The sequence below is a fragment of the Macaca nemestrina genome, chromosome 5 (assembly GCF_043159975.1).
Source record: "Macaca nemestrina isolate mMacNem1 chromosome 5, mMacNem.hap1, whole genome shotgun sequence".
Classification (NCBI taxonomy): Eukaryota; Metazoa; Chordata; class Mammalia; order Primates; family Cercopithecidae; genus Macaca; species Macaca nemestrina.
The window spans coordinates 131,935,064-131,940,787 of NC_092129.1; the positions used below are offsets into that span (position 1 = coordinate 131,935,064).

General features: G+C 38.5%; 1 pseudogene; it reads left to right on the top strand.

The window, feature by feature from the left end:
• Positions 1-1,209: 1,209 nt before the first annotated feature.
• Positions 1,210-1,628, top strand: LOC139363176 (small ribosomal subunit protein eS17 pseudogene; annotated as a pseudogene).
• The last annotated feature ends 4,096 nt before the right edge of the window (positions 1,629-5,724 follow it).

A 5,724-nucleotide genomic window follows, 5' to 3' on the forward strand; every position in this document is an offset into this window, starting at 1 on the left:
AAAGGAGGAATTATAACAGGTAGAGGAGTTAGGAAAGGACATTTTCTCAGGTGAAGTGATACTTATACTAAGCCTCTTTGTCTTTATGATTCACGAAGTCCAGAAAAAATGTCAAATTTTTCCCCTTCCGAATGTTCAACAGACCTTCTCTTCTAAACGGATTATGAAGACGAGTTCCTCTCATGCGCTGCTCTTCCCAACCCTTTGAAGTTCTAAATCCCAAAGACTTAAAGTGATACCCAAGAATCTTAAAAGTCCTAGATCACATCTCACTTTGGAAAAAGATTCAATATCTGGATCAATTCAAGATACTGAATTGATAAAAATTCAATTCAACCTAGAGCAAGGTTAGGAAAAAAAAAAACCGAGAACAAGGACCTTAAGATTCTCAAGTGGATGAATGTTTGATATTTATCTAATTTTCTTCACTTCAAGAGTTCTTCACATGTGGGCAAACCCAAGGGTGTGGATTTAATCAGGGCTAGTAGTATGACTTGAGAAGTCAAAGCATTATCTTTATCTGTCATAAGTTTCAATCATGTTCATACTTAGTTATAATAACTTATACTAACTTTTATTTATAATAGTAGGCGAACAACTTGGTCTCCCATATTGAGAAGGGAAACAACAGGGTTCTTTATCTTATTACCCTGACTTTCCAATACCAACCAAGTTGGAAGAAAAATTTTTCCCTCTTCTTGCAAGTAATGCCAAAAATTGTGTACCAAAAGAGTATCCATTATAAAGGATCTGTTTTTAAAAATAACATACTCAGGAACAAACAGACAATCTACAGAATGGGAGAAAATATTCACAAATATATATCCAACAATGGTCCAATATTCAGAATCGATGAGGAACTTAAACAATTTAATAAGCAAAAAGCAAATAACCCCATTAAAAAGTGAACAAAGGACATGAACAGACACTTCTCAAAGAAGACATACAAGCAGCCAATGAACATATTTAAAAAATGCTCAAAACCACTAATCATCAGGGACATGCAAATCAAAACCAAAATGAGATATCATCTCATACCAGTCAGAATGGCTGTTATGAAAAAGTCAAAAAATAACAGATGTTGGTGAGGCTATGGAGAAAAGAAAACACTTATACGCTGTTGGTGAGAATTTAAATTAGTTCAACCTCTGTGGAAAGCAGTTTGGAGATTTCTCAAAGAACTACCTCTTTTACCAAGGACCCACCAACATGGGCCACGTTTTCACCAAAACCGTGAAGAAGGCTGCCTGCATCATCACACAAAAAGTACTACATGCGCCTGAGCAACGACTTCCAATCGAACAAGTGCATGTGCAAGGAGATCACCATTATCCCCAGCAAGAAGCTCCACAACAAGATAGTAGGCTATGTCACCTATCAGATGAAGCAGATTCAGAGAGGCCCAGTAAGAGGTATCTCCATCAAGCTGCAGGAGGAGGTGAGAGAAAGGAAAAACAATTATGTTCCTGAGGTCTCAGCCCTGGATCAGGGGATCATTGAAGTAGATTCTGACACTAAGGAAATGCTGAAGCTTTTGGACTTCGGCAGTCTGTCCAACCTGCAGGTCACTCAGCCTACAGTTGGGATGAATTTCAAAATGCCTTGGGGACCTGTTTAAATCTTTTCTGCAATGCTGTATTATTTTCAATAAATCTGGGACAACAACAAAAAGGAACTAAAAGTAGAACTACTATTTAGCTAAGCAATCTCATTACTGGATATATGTACCCAAAAGAAAAATAAATCATTCTATGAAAAATACACATGTCCCTGAATGTTCATTGAAGCATTAATCACAATAGCAAAGACATGGAATCAACCTAGATGCCCATCAACAGTGAATTGAATAAAGAAAATGTGGTACATATACACGGTGGAATACTATGCTGCCATAAAAAGCAACAAAATCATGTCCTTTGCAGCAACATGAATGCACCTGCAGGCCATTATTCTAACTTAATTAATACCGAAACAGAAAAACAAATATACTTCATATCCTCACAAGTGAGAGCTAAGTATTGGGTATACATTTACATAAAGATGAGAACAATAAACACTGAGGACAATAAGACGGGGGAGGGAGGGAAGGCCAGGCACAGTGGCTCCCGGCTATATGTTACTTTTGATGAGTATAAGGTGGATCACTTCAGGTCAGGAGTTTGAGACCAGCCTAGCCAACATGTGGATGCTGGCCTCTACTAAAAATACAAAAATTAGCCAGGCATGGAGGAGGGCGCCTATAATCTCTGCTACTCGGGAGGCTCAAGCAGTAGAATCCTTTGAACCCAGGAGGCAGAGGTTGCAGCGAGCCGAGATCACATCACTGCACTTCCAGCCTGGGTGACAGAGCAACACTCTGTCATAAATAAATAAATAAATAAATAAATAAATAAATAAATAAATAAAATGGATTGGGGAGGTCAAGGTTGAAATACCACCTACTAGGAACTATGCTTACTACCTGGATGATGGGTTCAGTCATACCCGAAACCTCAGCATCTTGCAATATACCCACGTAACAAACCTGTGCACGTAACTCGTAATCTAAAATAAAAGTTGAAATTTTAAAAATAAAAAATGAAAGTAAAAAGTTATAAGTTTAAAAATACTGTACTCCAGTCCAATGGGATCAGAATTTTTTTAAGCTCTCTTCCTTCAAAACTATAGAAAGTTACGTAGAAAATAATTGACACTAATATCTAAAATAGAAACCTAAGCTCTAACATCTATTGTAGAGGAAAGAGCACTTTGAAATCAAAGTTGTATTTGCAGTTCTGTCAAGAGTTACATGCATGATGTTGGACAAGCCATTCTTTAACATCTTATGATGTTAAAAGAACGCTTTCCAAGCCAATGTTGCATCCTATTTTATATTCAACATATTAACAACAGTTTCCAAATGCATCCAAGGCAAGTGTATTAGTCTGTTCTCAAACTGCTAATAAAGACATACCCAAGACTGGGTAATTTATAAAGGAAAGAGGTATAATGAATTCAGTTCAGCATGGCTGGGGAGACCTCATAATCATGGCAATAGGCAAAGGAGAAGCAAAGGCATGTCTTACATGGCACAGGCAGGAGAGCTTGTGCAGGGGGATTCCCATTTATAAAACCATCAGATCTTGTGAGACTTATTCACTACCACCAGAACAGTATGGGGAAAACTGACCCCACGATTCAATTATCTGTATCCGGCCCTGCCCTTGACAAGTGTGGATTATTACAATTCAAGGTGAGCTTTGGGTGGGGACGCAGCCAAACCATATAAGCAAGCAAATGTCCTGAGGTAAAAAATGTTAACATCCCTCTAGTGCTTTCAGCATTGGTTTACAGATGCCAGTATTAAAAATCACTTGAAATTTGGTTTCACCACTACCACCTTTGAACAGGAGCTTTCACATGTCATTCTAAGTATTTAGTGCCCAGGCCATTCTACCTGGCCAAGTTATGAAGGTTATATATATTACATTTTTTTTTTTTGAGACAGGAGTATTACCACATTGCCCAGGCTGGTCTTGCACTCTTGGGCTCAAGCAACTCTCCTGTCTCAGCCTCCAGAGTAGCTAGGATTACAGGTGTGTGTCACCATGCCCAGCTATATATTACTTTTGATGGGTATAGGTAGCCCATGTAGACTTTGTTGGTAGTCAGAAACTTTTTCCTACACAGCTATTGTTTATCTAAATAAAAGAGCCATAGCTCCTGCACTTTGTTTTTTCTGCCTAAGTAAAGCTGTGTGTGGATAAATGTTACTGGGTAGTAGAAGGAAACATTTAAAAGGTACTGCTATCATTACAGTTTTAAGTTCCATCATACTTATTCAAGGACTATAAAGCAATGGATTAAAAAGATGCATGAGTAGAACAAATGACAGGATAGATCAGTCCTACAGACACCATACTTTCAGGCCTGCCACTAATAGATCCAACAAGTGTATTCAATTCAACTGTACACTTACAGACCTAACCAGAGCCTGAGAACTCATGACCACTGTTGCCGGTGTAGATTCAGAAAAGGTGCTTCTACTGCCTCCATCCATATATATTTCATAAGCCCTTCTTTCGTATTAATGAGACCTTAAATATTACCTATAAGGCCCATAAACTCCTTGCTATATGCCCTGTGTGGCCAGGTGCTTATGGACCCCAAGACTTGTCAAGGAATCAGCTGGATAGAAAAGGAATATAACATGTGTTTGATTGGCATGATGAATTATATTATTAAAACAACCCAGAGTATGGATGATGGCAGGCCCAAAGGAGAATTAAAATCACCCAAATCTTCCCTATAGCTGAAAAGGGCCACAAAGGACCTAACTGATTATAAGGTTAGAAATTACATTTTCAAGTTCCCATCTGGAGGCATGTTTGTTTCTTGCTGTGTAAGTTTGCTCCTGAGTTCTTCAATGGCCTGTTTTGAAAGGGTGCAACTGAAACAAATGTCTCTGTCTTAAAGACTTGAAAAAAAAATCATTGAAAACAATGTAGGGATATAAATGTCTGTGCCCACAGCCAAGATAAAAAATGCAAAGTCTGGGCCACCTTGCCTTTAATTTTCTAACTGCTGTTTTGTAAGGCTGTGTCATGCTTCTCAGTTCAAACACGCTTTGGCTCTTTATTATTCATGGACCTTTTTCTCAGTCAGTGGTGTTGAATAATAAAACAGCCCAGGATCAAATGGGCCAATTCTCCACGCCTGACACCAACTGCTACTGTTCGCTGGGCTCTGCCAAGCGTTGCCTCTGATAATGAGTGGGATTTGGTTAAACAGTAAATTAATGAATAATGAAATATCCAGGTTGATCAGTTAGAGAGCACGCTTGCTTTGCCCTGGGCTAAACGCTTGGGGCAGAAATTACTCTCAAACGGCACTTGCCTGGCTGCTGGTCTGGATAACTATTTTACAGCCTACTGCTTGACAGAATGCTGGGGTGGGGGGAGTCAGTGAGGGAGAGGAAAGGAAGGACAGAGTTATTAACAGCAAAAAAAAAAAAACAAAAAAAAAAACGGAACAGAAGAATAACCTAGTTATCACCTTGTAGGTTTCTAAACTGCATGTGTAAGAACAAAGTCACAAATATGAATGACCTGGAGAAGTTAGAGTTCCAAAATTCCCAACACATGTTTAACATCAAGGAGAAACGATGAGTGATAACAGTCTTCTATGTGTGCACATATGTGATTAAATGTAGAATGATTCAACCGCAAACTCATGTTTCTGTGTCGACATTAGAGTGATGACATGCAGGGAAGCTATCCAGTATCCAGTTGACAGGAAAACTCTTCCCTCATTTTAAGGCTTCACACTGTGGTTACTAGACACATCCCCGTCTACAAATTTTAAAACATTAAAAATAGGATGGCTTTTCCAAATGACCTTCATTAGGAAAAAAGTTTCACTGCAATTGTGATTCCAGGAGATACATACAGAGGGATAGAGATATGGAGAGATATTTTGTCACTTTTCAACCTTAACTTCACCCAAAAGTTTTAAGTTGTTATGGAGTTTTCTGCATGCATATGTAATAGGTTTGCTCGTTCAAGATCGCAGGTATATCCTTTCCAAGAGACAAGCTTTGGATCATCAAAAACCCACAACAGAGTGCCATAAGGACAACATGTATTGAGAAAATGTGTTATTTCACTGTTGACATTTGTTTTGGAGATAAATTTCTCTAATTGGTTATCTCTGCAATATCTTATTCTTTCAGATCTTTGACCCTTT